Source organism: Odocoileus virginianus, chromosome 8 (genome assembly GCF_023699985.2).
Source record: "Odocoileus virginianus isolate 20LAN1187 ecotype Illinois chromosome 8, Ovbor_1.2, whole genome shotgun sequence".
Lineage (NCBI taxonomy): Eukaryota > Metazoa > Chordata > Mammalia > Artiodactyla > Cervidae > Odocoileus > Odocoileus virginianus.
The window spans coordinates 15,212,175-15,229,174 of NC_069681.1; the positions used below are offsets into that span (position 1 = coordinate 15,212,175).

The window sequence follows — 17,000 nt, forward strand, 5'->3', positions numbered from 1 at the left end:
TCGCTGCGTACAGCTTAAGTCCGGCTGCTCCAGTTCACTTCTGGTTTCTAGGCAAGACTGCACAAGCACTGTCCCAGAAAGAGAGCCATCTACTATTTTCTCAAAAATACCCAAATAAGGCAACCCGACAAACTCTCCGGTGTCTCACATGCCTACCCTGTAACCTAAATCTTGGCTGATATGATGAAAGCACCCTCTCTTGGGCTATTCTCAGAGGGAATTACAGAAGCAACTCGATTCATAAAAATTCCGTCACATGCCTTGGTGAGAGCCACTGGACCTTCAAAAAAAAAAAAAAAATTCTTTAGACCTGTTTTTGGAGGCTCTCTTTCTCCAAATAGTTTTCTTTGCTATCTTCTGGATCTATGCCAAGTTCCTTAAATGAGAATACAAGAATAACAAGAGTCATAGGATGTAGAGATAAAAGGACCAGATTTCCTATCTGGTCGGTCCCCTATCCGAGAGGAGTGAAATGACACCCAAGTTAAAGGATGTGCCCAATGTCACAGGGCTCACTGGGACTGCAGTCCAGGGCTCCTTACTTCTCCTCTTTCCTTGATAGTAAGTTTTCAAACCTAGGAGGGAATGTTGTTCTTTAAGTAAGACCGGCTCAACGTAATGGTAAAGTACAAATGCCCCATGATTTCAAATATATTATGAATATAATTTCATGTATGTTTCTTGGACCTGAAGGAGAACCTAATCTAGGTAACGAGAAGGCAATGTCCAGGTCCAGAGTACAAACAACATGTGCCCGTTACAATGTACAAATCCCACTGGCATCTTCAGGGTCACAATGACTGAGGCAGCATGAACGCCCTGTGTATTCATCTGTACCTTCATTTTTGACTTCACAGGAAGGACCTCTGATAGTTTTTAGCAACCCAAAAGCAAACCACAGTAAGATTAACTCACACTGAGGCATAAGGTTCTAAAAACAAAACGCCAAATTCATAGGGGAATATGAAAATGACACCCTCAGACATCTGAGATTAGCAAGGTTTGAGACATCCTGTCCTTCCGGCTGCTGGGTGGGGCTCTGTGGTCCTTCCTTCTCTGAGCTCTGGTTCAGACCTCATGTCCACACCTCCATTTCTCCTGGCAGATTCTGAGATCACAAAATGTAAGTCATCTCACAGCACTGCCTCGTGGCTGGGCATAGTAGGTACGCAGGAAATCAGTTGTAGGCGTGAAGAAGCAAACCCATAAACTAATGGTACCCAGGGCTTGAGCAGGCTTCTTCTCACCTTCTTTGAGGAGCTAAATACTAACATTCTCATGTGAAAATTAAAGTGTTAGTTGCTGTTATGTCTGACTCTTTATGACCCCATGGACAGTAACCTCTGTCCACGGGATTCTCCAGGCAAGAATACTGGAGTGGGTTGCCATTTCCTCCCCCAGGGGACCTTCCTGACCCAGGGAGTGAATCTGGGTCTCCTGCATTGCAGGCAGATTCTTTACCATCTGAGTCACTGAGGAGGCCATTCTTGTGTTCACACTTATCATGTCCCTCCCACTGAAAGGTACAAACGTCAGAAAAGGCAAGTGGATGCGTCAAGTTTACATGAGGCCACCTGGCGGGAAAAGTGACTCTGCCACTGTCTCTCGGCTCTTTGAACCGGGCTGCGGGTGCTCCCGGGCCCCAGCCTCCAGCCGCGGGAGATAGCAGGGCCTGGGGCTGGGCAGTTTCTGTAAACCATGCTGGCTGCCGCTGATGCTGTGGTCTCTACCTCAGGGTACAGTGTCTCACTTGGAGCTGAGTCCTGCTGCGGGGGAAGGGACTGTGGTGTGGAGACAGATCAGGACAAAAAGGAGGGGAAAATCAGCCTGGATTCACAAACTCAATGTATCAGGAACACACGCAGGAAAGAACTTGGAATGGGTGCCAGAGTTCACCTGAATATAATTTGCACATCACTATCTGGACTATGAAATTGCTCCTCTGGTAATCCTACGTGTCCACCACTATGTTGTTTTAGTTGGGACCCCATGGACTCTAGCCTGCCAGGCTCTTCTGTCTATGGGATTTTCCAGGCCAGAACATTGGAGTGGGTTGCCATTTCCTTCTCCAGGAGATCTTCCTGACCCAGGGGTCGAACCCATGTCGCCTGCATTGGCAAGCGGGTTCTTTACCACTGAGCCACCAGGGAAGCCTCCTTGAAGGGTGAATAAATTGGCTTATTACATGCAGTAGAACAGGCAACAAACCAAACCAACTGAAGAACAAATTCTTGAATAGGGCCCTCTGAATTGTCATCCCTCCTAAGTCAGTAAATAATAGTATATGATATATGGCATTTTGCAGTTTTTACTAACTTGTTTTTAGAGTAATACATGTTTATCTTAGAGTAATATATGTTTATCTTAGAAAATGTACATGAGTAAAAAGAATAAAATATAAACCACCTGTAACTCCAACACCTAGTGACAACTGATCTATTTTGGTGTATATGCTTTTACATGTTTTATAAATATACATACCATCTATTTATTTGTACATTTCTTCTTTCAATCAACATCTGCCAAGTACCTACCCTATTCTAGGTCGTGGTTGGATGCTGGTGATGCAAATATAAGATGCGACCCTGGCCTGTTAGGTAAGAGAGAAAGACACCAGTCACTAGAAAACAGGGGGACTTTTTAGATTCGCGGGAAGGGGGAACACAGCTCCCCCCAGGGGAGACATGCATGGTGCCCCGGAAGTACTAAGATGTGACCTGAGTTTCCACAGATGGGAGGAGCCTGCTTAACGATCAGTCAGTCTTTTCCTTATTCATATAGAGTGACGAGGCCATATGCTCTCCATAGAAGGGCTATCTATGTTGGGCCAGAGAAAACAATAGCTAAAGGACAAATGGAAGACGAGCTGATATTCCCTTAGTGGTCACTCAACACTAAATATTTTCTAAGCATTATCACGTTGAATTCCACCACAACTCTATGTGGCATTACGATTATTTCCTCTTTATAGATGAGGGAACTGAGATTTAAGTAACTGGCCCAGGGTTACATTGCTCTGAACCAGGGAAATCTCAGACAGTATGGCCCTGCAGCGTGAGAAAATGGGAAAATGGGGGCCCTGAAAAGGGAGGTTGCTCCCCGAAGTCTCAAAGTGAGTCACTGACTCATCAGAGAAGAGGAGAAGAGCCTCCAGAATCCTACTTTGGTCTAGAAAGTATCAGAAAAACAAGCCAGGTACGGGCTTCCCTGGTGGCTCAGATGGTAAAGCATCTACCTGCAACATGGGAGGCCCAAGTTCGATCGCTGGGTCAGGAAGATCCCCTGGAGCAGAAAACGGCAACCCACTCCAGGATTCTTGGCTGGAGAATCTCATGGACAGAGGATCCTGGTGACTACAGTTCATGGGGTCCTGAAGTTGGACACGACTGAGCAACTATCAAAGTCAAAGAGGTTGTAAAAAAAAACCCCCGAGATGCACAGTCCATGAAATGTAAGATGGACTTACATCTTCTGTATTCCGTATGTGGATGGAGAGGAGGATAATGGGAGGAGTTTCTTCCACTTGTTTCAAGAACAGCACACATTTAGTTTACAGTTTCACCGAGGCTATAACAAGACCATTTCTCCCAATCTAAGCGAGTGTGGGGGCATGACGGGTTTCTTACAAACCTAATCCAACCACTGATGATCTTATCTTTCTTTATGAAATTAAGCTTGCTACATACATAAAAAAGAGTGAACTAGGAAATAAGATCATAAAGCAAAAAGATGGTGGATTTTCTGATGCAGTGGCTTCTTCCTGCATACTTGCATACACACTACTTAAATTCTATGAGTCTCAGTTTCTTTATATATAAAATGGGGATATTGATAACAGTACAGAGGTTCCTCCAAAAACCAAAAACAGAACTACCATATGAACAACTTACTAGAGGAAGAAATGGAAAACCGCTTCAATGTTCTTGCTGGGAAAATCCCATGAACAGAGGGGCCTGGTAGGCTACACTCTGTGGGGTTGCAGAGTCCGACATGACTGAGCACTCAGGCACACACATATACACACACATGAACAACCTAAGTGTCCATCGGCAGGTGAATGGATAAAGACGATGTGGTACATATGTACAACAGAACATTACTCAACCAGGTAGAGGAACAAAACTGGGTCACTTGTAGAGATGTGAATGGACCTACAATCTGTCATACAGAGTGAAGTGAGTCAGAAAGAGAAAAGCAATTATCATATATTGATGCACATATATGGAAACTAGAAAAATGATACAAATGAACCTAGTTTCAGGGCAGGAACAGAGATGCAGATGTAGAGAACAGATGTGTGGACACAGGGCGGGGGTGGAAGGTGGGATGAACTGGGAGATGGGGGTTCACAGACTATCATGTGCTAAATAGACAGCGAGTGGGAACCTGTGGTATAGCACAGGAAGCTCAGGGTAGTGCTCTGTGATGACCAAGATGGGCAGGCTGAGGGTGGTGGTGGAATGGAGGTTCAGGAGGGAGAGGATGTGTATATACATGTGGCTGAGTCTTTAGCTTATATGCAGAGGACATCATGACAAACGCTGGGCTGGAGGAAGCACAAGCTGGAATCAAGACTGCCGGGAGAAATATCAATAACCACAGATATGCAGGTGAACACCACACTTATGGCAAAAAGTGAAGAAGAACTAAAGAGCCTCTTGATGAAAGTGAAAGAGGAGAGTGGAAAAGTTGGCTTAAAGCTCAACATTCAGAAAACTAAGATCACGGCATCTGGTCCCATCACTTCATGGCAAACAGATGGGGAAACAATGCAAACAGGGACAGACTTTCTTTTCTTGGGCTCCAAAATCACTGCAGATGGTGACCACAGCCATGAAATTAAAAGACGCTTGCTTCTTGGAAGATAAACTATAAGCAACCTAGACAGCATATTAAAAAGCAGAGACACAATAAAAGTCTGTCTAGTCAAAGCTATGGTTTTTCCAGTGGTCATGTATGGATGTGAGAGTTGGACTATAAAGAAAGCTGAGTGCTGAAGAATTGATGCCTTTGAACTGTGGTGTTGGAGAAGACTCTTGAGAGTCCCTTGGAGTGCAAGGAGATCCAACCAGTCCATCCCAAAGGAAATCAGTCCTAAATATTCGTTTAAGGACTGATGCTGAAGCTGAAACTCCAATACTTTGGCCACCTGACGCAAAGAACTGACTCATCTGAAAAGACCCTGATGCTGGGAAAGATTGAAGGCGGGAGAAGGGGATGACAGAGGATGAGATGGTTGGATGGCATCAGCAACTCAATGGACATGAGTTTGAGTAAACTCTGGGAGCTGGTGATGGACAGGGAGGCCTGGGCATGCTGCAGTCTATGGGGTTGCAAAGAGTTGGACACAACTGAGCAACTGAACTAACTAAATAACTATAGCTGATACACTCTATTGTACAGAACAGGCTAACACAATGTTTGTAAAGCAATTACACTCCCATAAAAATAATAATGTAGTCACAGTGCTCATCCACAGAGCTGTGTTAGAATAAAAGAAGAAAAAGTGTTTCAACTGTATACAACTGTGCTTGGTGAAGGAGGAAGAAAGGAAGGGAGGAAAGGGAGGGAGAGAAGATGGAGAAAAATAAAAAAGGACTAGAACTTCTGTTACAAAATTATCTTGGGGAACAAACCCAATTTCCATTATAAATTGTATGAAATATTATGTGGAGTCACTGTCTAAAATTCACACTTACTTGGTGTGTGTGTGGGTGGGTGTAAATCTAGATTTCACACTTATGCATCATCTTCAAATGATCTTAGCTTGGCTTCTGGCTCCTGCACCACTTCTCTCCTCCGAAGTCCTTGAAGTCAGTTTCAAAAGCAGCTGTGGAATTAGTAGATGATACCAGCCAGAAGCCAACAGCAATAGTATTGGCTGATCTCATGCTGAGTGGTCAAGGGGCTCTGAGCTCAGTCTTGCCTGAGATACTTACTGTGGAAAGTACCTTCTAACAGTTGAGGAAGTGTGGCCAGAGTGGGAAAATGTACAGCAATATTAAGAAAAGCCTGACCACAACCATTGTGAGTCACAAAACAAGAAGAGATCTGAGTATCTGTGATGAAGCCCACTGGCCTGTGACTCCTCACTCTCAGGCATACTGATGCTTGGGTGCTGATTCTGCTGGCCTTTTTTCTGCCTCTATCTCTTATCCACTCCTGAATTCTCCAGGCACTTTTTGGAAAAACACTGAAACAATGTGCAGTTGACAAGCATGTACTAGGGCCAACAACCGAAGCTTCTATTTATTCTCAATAAGGCAACCCCATTTTCTATGGGCTCCTTGGAGTAGTTCTTTTGGAATCTCTAATGACAAGCTCATTCTCATAAAAAAACAAAATGAGGAGTTACAGGTAAATTGAGGCAGAAATTTGTAGTTGTTTGATGGACTATACTTTTCTTCACTTTGTTGGAAGCCACAGTTCAAGGGGCAAATATTTACCAATTCCAGTTTACTCATGGGATATGCTGTAACATTTCTTTTGTCAAAACTTTAAATAACTAAATAGCCTTGTTGAATCCCTTCCCAACTCTTATTTTTAAGGACATTGTACCATCGAATCCCGAAGCATTTAATTTGTTTGTCAATTATGTTTGGTATACCAGGAGACCCATTAAAAGCAGAATTGGGATCTCTGTCTAATAGAAAATTAGGAATAATCATTGAATATTCAATCACAGAAAGGAAAACTTAAGCTTATTAGAAAGCAGCCAGTGATTCATGTTAGAAAATACAAAGCAAAGCACACAGACGAGGTTTACACATTTAAGAAGCTGTGAATATTAAAATGGGAAAGAGGCAAGGTGTCAATCTGGGCTCTGACCAGCTCTGTGACCTTGGACGTAACTCTCCCCAGACTTAGTTGGTCATCTAGCATAAGATGATGAAAACATCAATCTTAGGCAGTTTTTGTGTAGAAATACAAAAGCAAATACTTGTCAAGTGCTCAGCATGATGCCCCACAAATACTAAGGGCTCAACAAGTCAGCGGGGCTTCCCAGGGGCCTCGGTGGTAAGGAATCCGCCTGCCGATGCAAGAGATGCAGGTGTGATCCCGGGTGGGAAGGATCCCCTGGAGGAGGAAATGGCAACTGCCCCAGTATTCTCGCCCGGAAAATCCCATAGACGAAGGAGCCTGACAGACTGACTACAGTCCTTGGGGTCGCAAGGGGTCAGCCATGACAGAGCATGCACACACGCAAGTTGGCATCGACGGTGAGTATGGCAGAGTGAGATGTGAACACAGACTGACCAACTGGGGAAACGGAAGAGGAAGTGGACCCAAGAGCAGAGCCAGGGAATAGACAGCACTTGCCTCTCTTTTGTAGATGAGGAAACCAAGCTTAAGAGATCTGCTGGGGTTCCACATTCAGTGAAAAACTAGAAAAGGGAATCCAAATTTGCCTGCAAATTTGCTTGCTTTTTATACCATGCTTATTTGTCTCATGCACAGAAACTGTACATACTGAGACTCACAAGCTTTAAAAAAACCCTGACATTATAGATGACATTTAATCCATTTATATTACATGCATTATATGCAATCACCAGCCAGATTAAGCATCCTAACTGTCTACCTCCATGGTCACAGGAAAGAAACAGGGACTCAGGGATGTTTTGGTGAAAAATCTCAAAAGACAATGAAGGAAGGGAAAAATCTGAAAAAAGTCCTCAAAGGTGCCCATGATAGTCCATCTTGTCAAAGGGAAATTTTCTTAAATGTTATAAAGCATGGGAAATGAGGGGAAAGTTCATTCACGTCTTCAAGATGAAAAAAAGGGGGCCCAATATGCAAAACTGCATACATGTTCCTCATTTTCTTCTCACTTTCTCTTTGCTTCCATGATGCAGCTTTCTCCATAAGGAGTGTATATTTCACTCTTCTTTCTGATCTGGCCCTCCTGGTGAAGGTAATGTGAGCAGATGACATCGAGGACATGCAAAGGATCCACATTTTAAAATGTGACACCTGAAGTTAACAAAGATGCAATTCTAGTCTGAAATTTTGCCTGAGGAATGGCGAAAGTGAAGAGGATGCAGATATTATACAAATGCATTTGTGCACCTCTTCTCTTCATTCATTTGGATCTTCAGTTAGGATAAACACTGGTGACAACTACCAGACTAAGGGATCCAACTGCAGGCTATTATTGAATTGTAAAGTAATTAGTTCATTCATTTACTTCCCTCTCGAAAGTACAACCAGAAAAAAAAAAAGGAACATAAATTATTTGGGAGGTTGCAATTCACACGCAGTGTTAATTTGTCTGTCAAATTTGATGTCTTGGATTGTCTGCCTGTGGAGAACGTAATCCATAATCTCTTTTCCATTTTAGCTCAGCCAGTCAAGAGGGAGGGTGTGTGTGTGTGTGTGTGTGTGTGTGTGTGTGTGTGAGAGAGAGAGAGAGAGAGAGGTGTTGGGGGTGGGGGAAAGGGAGAGGGAGATAATACAGACAGACAAAGAGAGAGCATGAGAGTGTGTCCATCTGTCCGTGGAACTGGTGCTAGACTAAAACAAGAACCAATGTTGCAGCCACAAAACTGTGGCTTTCTTTGCAGGTTCCTCAATTTGACATCTTAGCTTTTCCTTCCGCCAGAAAAAACAACCGACCGTACTGGAGAAACAAGCCTCCTTACGACTTAAAGTGGGGCTGAGGCAGGCGTGGCTCTGAAGTTGAGCAAAACTCATTTTAACTCAGTAAGTGGGTCACTTTTTACCTCTATTCTTCAGCTCACAATTAAAACAATCTTTCATTCTTTAACAGTTTTAGGACACCTATATTTGGTCATTACTACATAATTATAGATATGTGTACTTGGTATATCTATAATTATATAGTTATGGCCAAATATAGGTGTCCTAAAACTGTGAAAGATTGTGTGTTTGGGTATAAACACAAACTTGTTTAATTTATTCATGTCTATCAATCACAATAGTTAGAAAATGGGAATGCCACTTGGCTAAAGTATTCTAACCTTCTCTGACTGAGAACTTTTCAAAGCTTTAGGGGTAGAGCTGTTTTGTGACCTAGGCTCTGGTCTATAAGTTGGTCAAAAAACAGTCAAGAGCAAAGAGGGACTGAGTAAATACTGATGATGTTGACAAAGAACAGTCCTTTAAAAAAACAATTAATAATACAGACACATTTATCTGGGATACATTATTATTACTTGAGTGCAACTCAAAGGTCTAGGCACAAATAACCATCATGGTCTGCTACCTGTTTATTCTAGGAGGTTTCCCCTGGAATTTAGCAGTTAATACAAAATTGATTCAATTGTAGGAAAGTAAAGTAATACCAAATATTTCAAGCATTAACCTGCTTTCATACATGAAGCTAACATCAGTACCTACCTCACAGGATTGCTGGGATGACTAAATGCATTAATATGGTCAAAACACTTAGAAAAACAATTCAAAATAGTGCTATGGAAGACTTAGCAGTTACTATGAGGGTAATGAACTGAAATTCTTTGTTTCCTATCTGCTGTTGGCAGTATCTTATAAGACAGAGTGATTATGAAATTACTGGGAAGACTGATGTAATGACTGAAATTGACAAACAAAACAAGGGGAACAGTCAATAGCATAAGGAAGTTGAATCAGGAGGGAACTGAGGGAAGCAAGGGGGAATGGCCATCCGGGGAACTCAGGGTTCACAGCAACTGGAGGGAGATGCCCTAGAAGAATATCTGATCAAGTGGTAACTTCTTAGAACTTCAAAATGAGAACAAGGAGAAACCTGAAATCTTTTGATTTAAGAAATGCGTTGCCATCTGGCAAAATAGGGAAACTTGAAACTCTTGGAACCTGCAGACACTGCTTAGTTTTATATTTTGGTGGACTCATTCTAATTTTTATTTTTCCAGGATTCAATAGGCAGATGGAATAGAATCATTGGATGGTATCTGTGAGTTGGAAAGCTAGCAAACAAACAAACAAACAAACAAATCCTAAGAAGGCAATTAGATGAATCTAAATGTCACTTTGGCAGCCTGGGTGGCAGGGGAGTTTGGGGGAGAATGGATACATGTATGTGTGTGGCTGAGTCCCTTTGCTGTCCACCCGAAACTGTCACAGCATTATTAACTGGCTGTACCCCAATATAAAATAAAAAGGTTTTTTTTAAAGTAGCCAAATTGAAAACCAAGGAAGGATAAAACATATGATTTTTCTTGAATATTATTGTTTATTGAAAAGTACACTAAATAAATAATGTCATTTTGCTATAAAATCTATTAATCATAAAGTCATTAGACTTAATAATCTTCACAGACTTTTGACTCTTCATACATATAATCTTATGAGAAAATTTCTTAGTTTTATCTTACCAAACTTGATTTTTTTAAAATATTCATTTGCCATCTCTCCTATATACACAGAGAGGCCTTTGTGCTTTTGGTAACAAGGAGAAGTTGACAAGAGAATTTTCTGAGAAGAATGCAAAGTGAATAAGGAAAAGTCAATGATGTCTGTTCCTGTGTTCTTGGTCATCAAATATGCTTATGATCAGGTACTTAATTTTGGTATGGGTAGCTAAGTTTTAGCTCAGTTAATGTATTTAAACTAAAATAATGAGATTGATTTTGCCTGTTGGCTACAGTCATCAGACAGTTTCTTCAATTCCTTGAAGTCAATGTTCATTTAGTGCTCTAAAATGAAGACTAGTGCTTTGACAAAAAGAAAGCATGTTAGAATGTAAAATACTATACTGTTGTTATATCTTCTTGCATAGCAGTCACTGGGGGAACTCAGTAAATATTAAATTAACAAGTGAAACGTAAAAAAAGACTTCCATGCATTTCTAAGGAACTGAGAAAAAATGAATAAAGATCATGGGCACCTACTACGCGCCAGGAAGCACAGAGCAGGAGCTCAGACTGTCAGCAAATTAAGGACTTGAAAACAATATGATTACTGCCCTACTCAAAGCATTACGCACACACACACAGAACAATGGAGGCAAGGAAGGTGGGGGCAGGAACCAGGAGGAAAGACCTGCAAAAGGACACGTTTAGCCTTAAAAAACGAACAGAAGTTTTTACATAAAGAAGAAAGCACTTGGAAAAACAGCTGAAGTGAAAAGAAGTGAAAAGAGCATGGAACTTTCTGGTGGCTTGTGGTCTTGGGCACTTAGTGGGTGAGTGTCGGGGGAGTAAGACGATGGTGGGCGGCAGCTAGAGCAGAAGGAAGAGACAAAGAAATGAGGCTGGGGAAGTGGTTGAGGCAGGTCGGTGGAGCCACACAACTCTTGAGTAAAATTATGCGTTCATTAAAAGAGAACACTTCTTCATTCTATTATTATGTGAAAGCCACAGTGCTATCCCTTACTTATGAAAATGCTTCTGGGTTTACGGCAATTTTTTTCTTTTCTTCTTTCTCTCTCTCTTCAAATCATGAATGCCAATATCTCTTCAGTCAGCTTCAGAACTAAAAACCTATTGCAATCTACATCTGGGGAAAAGATGCTGGTGTGGAAGAGAGGACCTGGAATACACAGATGCTTCCAGGGAGGCAGGATGGAGCCTGAAATCCTGGCTTCTCACAGCCCCTCCCCACCTCCAACTGCCCAGTGACCTTGGGCCACTTCCTTTAACAACTAAGCCCACTCCTCAGCTCTAAAGGTAGTTGGGTGTGGGGGTGGGGGAGAAGGGGGGGAATTAAATGAGGTCACTCATAAAGAGTGGCTTACCCAGTAGTACTTATCAATAGTAAGTGTCATTACTACTTTCTTTGTCCTCTCTAATTTAAATAAATATATTTGGATGAGAACGTTACTTGTTGGTCTCCCATTCCCCAAAGGGTTCAGCAAAAGAATTAGCTTGTTATTTAGTCACTGAATCATGTCTGACTCTTTTGTGACCCTGTGGACTACAGCCCACCAGACTCCTCTGTCCATGGGATTCTGGACAGAACACTGGAGTGGGTTAACATTTCCTCCTCCAGGGGTTCTTCCCGACCCAAAGACTGAACCTGCGTCTCCTGCATTGGCAGGAGGGTTCTTTCCCACTGAGCCACCTGGGAATCAGAAATGGTGTTAAAATACTGAAATTGTTTCCCAAATTACAGATTGTTTCAAGGCATAATCTATGAAGGAGACAAAATTTAAAATGTGACAAGAGAAAGCATCTTTGGGATAGCTAATAAAATGTCCCGCCTCAGCAGTGTTGTTCAAAGGGCAAGATCTAGAACATTCTTCCGTGATATTACTGGGGGTGAATGAGAATGAAGAGAAATGGTATTTTATAACATATCAGATTGATGCTTTAACAATCTAAACTTGATTCCATTTTCATTTCCTCCCAATGTAAAGAAAATACTGACATAATTTTGCATCCTAGTTCATTTTTTTCTCATCAATATGTTTACTTAAAACATAACACAGTATATTTTTAATCTGTTCTTTTTGGGGGTTCAATCCTTTTCCTCAACTCCACATTTCTGCTAGTTTAAAATTATTGAAGTGAGATGTGTCAAACAATATTGACGATCACATTTCACAACTTCAGAAATTTACATTAAGTCGTTAATTCCATTCAAATTTGTCTGTGCAAAGATGTTCGTTAAACCATTTTATTTGCTAGAAACCAATTATGGTAAATTTATGCAAATTCAAAATCAAGATGTGTGTGGATAAACCACCTTTGTTTTAATGACAGTTTTTTAAGTTGTTTTGAGGAGGTAATTTTAGAAAACAAGTTGCTATGCTTAATTGGGTTTCCCAAGTGGCTCTAGTGGTAAAGAATCCGCCTGCCAACGCAGGAGACGTAACAGACATGGGTGCGATCCCCGGGTTGGGGAGATTCCCTGGAGGAAGGCGTGGCAACCCACTCCAGTATTCTCACTTGGAGAATCCTATGGACAGAGGAGCCTGGTGGGCTACAGTCCACAGAGTTGCGAAGAGTCAGACACGACTGAAGCAACTTAGCACATACTTAATTAAGAAAAACTAGGTTTTGGTAAGTATGCTGATAAATGAATCCATTTGCAATCTGAATGGCTTTTATGTTTATCATTTGTCAATGGTTCTTAATATTGTTGAATAATGATAATTAATCAAGGCTGATGTTACAAGTTTCAAAGACTAAGTTTCAACAAAGTTTCTGGAATAAATATCCCACAGCAACTTTATAAGAATTTCTATTGCAGACAAGCCCTTCCTCCATAACTTAACCGTCATTTGTATGGTTATAAGGACATCAAGTAGTTCAGACAATTCTACAAAGCAGTACAATTAAGCAACACAAATTGCTTTTATTTTTAGAGAATAAATGGAGAAGAGACAGCCTCTAGTTCCATGAGGCCAGTAAGCACACCCATTAAAAACCGCTGGCTCCAAAAATCACTCAAATCACCAGTGTCACACTCGGTAACATAGGACTCAAGATGTTAATATATCCACTAAAGTACCATAAAGAAGTTTTTTCATTTTTAGAAAAACAGAACCACAGGAGCTAAAATTAAGCTATCCCCATCAGGCCAATGAGCAGTACCATCTAAATGATCAATATCCACTTTCCTGAGAACATTTGAAAGTAGATAAAATCACAGTAAACAGCCTCCGTGAAATAAAGCAATAGAAGTAAATCAGAACATGGTTTGGTTTTAAAAAGAAAAAAAAAAAATCATGTGCTATACAGTATAGCATTGGGAATTCTGCTCCATGTTACGCGGCAGCCTGAATGGGGGGAGGTTTGGGGAAGAATGGATACATGTATATGTAAGCGTGAGTCCCTTCCCTGTTCACCGGACACGTGATAGTTAAGTGTTAACTGGCTACACCTCAACACAAAGTATGAGCAAGCACCGGGACATGAGTTTAAGCAAAGCTCCGGGAGGTGGTGAAGGGCAGGGAAGCCGGGCGCACTGCAGTCCCTGGGGTCGGAGACTGGGAGCAGGACTGCGCGACTGAACGACAACACACAAAACAAAAAGTTTTTAAAAAGGAGAAAAAAAAAACACGTAGCTTTCGGGGAAGAGTGATAACTGCGGATAGCTGGAGAGGTCACCCCCGAGCGCAGAGGCAGAGGGGTCCCCCTCTGGGCGGCCACACGGGGCGGCCGCAGCTTTGCTGAGCAGTTGACCGGGGCGGGGGCAGAGCTCACGCGGGACGAGGGTGACAGGTGCTCGGATCTCTAGTCCCCTGAAAGCAGAGTCCACGATCCACGGAGCCAGAACCGCCCAACAAGCAGAACATCGTAAGCACTCAGAAAAGGCACAAAAAGAGAAAATTTACCTGGTAGCCAAACTGTTCTCAGTGGCGCTGGCGTGTGACCAGAAAACCCCTTCTTTCTGATCTGGAGAACAACTTTGTTAACCCCGGGTGTGTGGTCACAAGGCAGGAAGTGACTAGAATGACAAATCATCAGCCAGGAAAGAAATAGATTTTGTCTTTATAAGGACATTTTACTTAACGTGTTGTTTTTTTTTTTTTCCTCATGTCCCCTCCCCCTTAAAAATCACCTGACAGGTCACACTGAAATTCAGAAGCCTCTTACCACTTCCTCTTTATAAGCATTTTTCTCTCTCCTTCCCTTTCTTTCTCCTCTAGCTGGCTTGTAGACGCTGGGCTACTGAAACCTGTTTGATTTCAGATAACTACCTTGACTTTTCGCTCTGACCTTAATTGAGAATGCAATGCTCTGGTGCTGAGCTTCTGACAGCAGAAGTAAACAAATTATTCATTTTTAATGAAGGAGCCAAAGGAAGAGGTGGCGGTGTCCCCAAAACCAGCTGAGAGGGATTTCCTTAGGAAAGCCCCGCCCCAGGCGAAACTGAACCCCTCTTAAGAGTCCTGAACAATGATCTCATTGGTGCAAACAAAACAAAAAGACCTCTTTAAGGGGAAGGGCCCCGAAAGATACATTATTTACTCATTCTTTTATTTATAGAACACCTATGTACTAGGGATCTCTTTAACCCAGTTAAAGATGTCAATTATTTAGACGTTTCCTACCAAGAACACCTGCAGCATTGACTAGGTTCAGTGGGTTGGCTAAATTCCTTCCTAGGTTTCCCAAGTAGCTCAGCAGTAGAGAATCCACCTGTCAATGCAGGATGATGCAAGAGATGCAAGTTTGATCCCTGAGTCAGGGAAGAAGCCCTGGAGGAAGAAATGGCAACCTGATCCAGTATTCTTGCCTGGAAAATCCCATGGACAGAGGAGCCTGGTGAGGCTACAGTCCACGGGGTCACAAAAATACCCACATGACTGAGCCCACAAATTCATCCTATAGACCAGGTTTATTTTCCGAATACACATTTTATAAGATTAGCAAAAGAATAAAAAAACTCAACTCTATGCCAAAACCCTGACTGCCTGTCCTGAGGGCTAATTCTTATCTTCAAAGGGAAGTGCTCAATGCTCAAGAAGCCTAAACACTGGTTGTGAAGGTTGTGTAGCATCTTGAGTCATCTATGACGGAACATTACTCATAGCCTGTCTCCATGCTGCCTGGAGTCTGTGTAGCTTCAGCGACCAGCCTGCCTTGGAGGAATGAGAATCTGAGGCTCTGCTCTGGCTGATAGTGAGTTGAAGATGCTTTTATCTTTCAATAAGTTTCTGTATTTGCAAGGGGTCTGGGACTCCCACCAGTGGGTACTCTGGTTGGTGGGCAGGGTAGGGGGGAGGCTGCCTTTATACTTCTTTTGCTTCTTTGATTTCTCCTCTAGAAAGTTCTTGCTGCTGACCTCAAATGTCAGATCAAGCCCTTCGGGTATCTCCATCTACTTCATTCGCCAGCGGTGTGACAATGTCTTGGTCAGAACCCTACAGGGGCCATCTCTGGGGAGAGGGTGGGCAGAAGAACAGGAAGAGATGGTGGAGATTCAGCCCGTTCTAGAGTGGTTCACCTCACAGAGAACCGTCAACCCTCTTGTGACTCCCCAGGGAAGACTGAGGGGGTGAACTGGACCTCATTTTCTCCATTGCATCCTTACTTCCAAGTAATAATACAGTGTGGGGGTTGGAGATTCAAGAGGCACCTAAATTCTTTGAGGACACCAGAGACACATCCATGCACCACTGTGACAGGACCGATCACCCTACGAAGCAGTCAAATGCTGGTGGTTTCCTCTCTGGTGGGTCAATCATCAGCCACCCACGCAGGAGCACAGATAATGTCTGGATGGTCCTAAAGGGTGAAAGTATGTGAGATCGCTGTGGATCTCCCTAGTCTGCACCCCTTGAGGTTTCAGGATGGACTGGAGGGGTGACAGTAACATTTCATAAAGAAGAACAGAGACTCATCTAACTTCCCAGGGAGGCAAGCAGCCCTCTGCTCTCCTGTGTCTACTGGAGCCTGGCCATCAGACCTCCGAGGGACCTAAGGGGAGAGCAACATACACTGGGGCATGGCTCCGTGGGTGAGTGAGTGCCTGGCTGGCAGCCCTGGTGATTCAGAAATGAGTAAGACACAACCGCAGCTCTCAAGGAGCACATAGTCTGGAGGAGAAAAACATGTAAGTCAGTAAATGCCATGAGTGAAAGAGGTGAAAAGGGAATGGAACACCGAGGCAGAGGCAAATGTCAGCAGAGATGATGCTGGAAGAGGGTGAAACGTGTGGTTATGCCTAGCAGCTGATTCAGGTCAAAAAAAAAAAAAAACCAACAACGCATTGGATTCCAGGCGACATCTAGATTCTAGGAGATGAAAGCCATTGAATTGTGCTGCTTGCAACCACCCACCTGCAGGAACCCTCCACGCGAGCACTGGCTCAGCCCTGGGCCCACCTCAGCCAACCACCACCACCTCACCCACATCCTGGGCCACTCCTTCAGTCATAATCTCGCCATCTGCCTCCCAGCAGCACCAGGTTACTCAGTGGAGGCAGACAATTGTTTAGATGTTAGACCAAAGCTTTTTCAGAGACGTACTTTACCTCTGTCAGTGTTTAGAATTGCTTGTGCAGCATGCTAATGAGCAGTAGACTCATCCGGGTTTTATTATTCTTAGGGGCTTCCCTGATAGTTCAGTTGGTAAAGAATCCACCTG

The 17,000-nt window shown here is 42.9% G+C and overlaps 1 protein-coding gene and 1 long non-coding RNA gene across 3 annotated transcripts in view; one reads left to right on the plus strand and one right to left on the minus strand.

Annotated features, from left to right (window-relative positions):
* LCP1 (lymphocyte cytosolic protein 1) overlaps positions 1–14,351 on the minus strand; it is a 59,059-nt gene extending 44,708 nt beyond the window's left edge. Inside the window, exons 1-2 of one of the 2 annotated variants that reach the window (XM_070471224.1) lie at positions 14,243–14,336; positions 2,535–2,590 (exon numbers count right to left, since the gene is read on the minus strand). The gene's annotated coding sequence lies outside the window, so the exon portion shown is untranslated. Of the gene's footprint in view, positions 1–2,534; positions 2,591–14,242 lie in introns of both variants that reach the window. The other variant, XM_070471223.1, reaches the window with a different exon arrangement.
* Positions 14,352–15,325: 974 nt separating this feature from the next.
* On the plus strand, positions 15,326–16,464 carry LOC139036280 (uncharacterized). The gene is made up of 2 exons (XR_011488987.1): positions 15,326–15,533; positions 15,679–16,464. It is a non-coding gene; the product is annotated as an uncharacterized lncRNA (long non-coding RNA).
* The last annotated feature ends 536 nt before the right edge of the window (positions 16,465–17,000 follow it).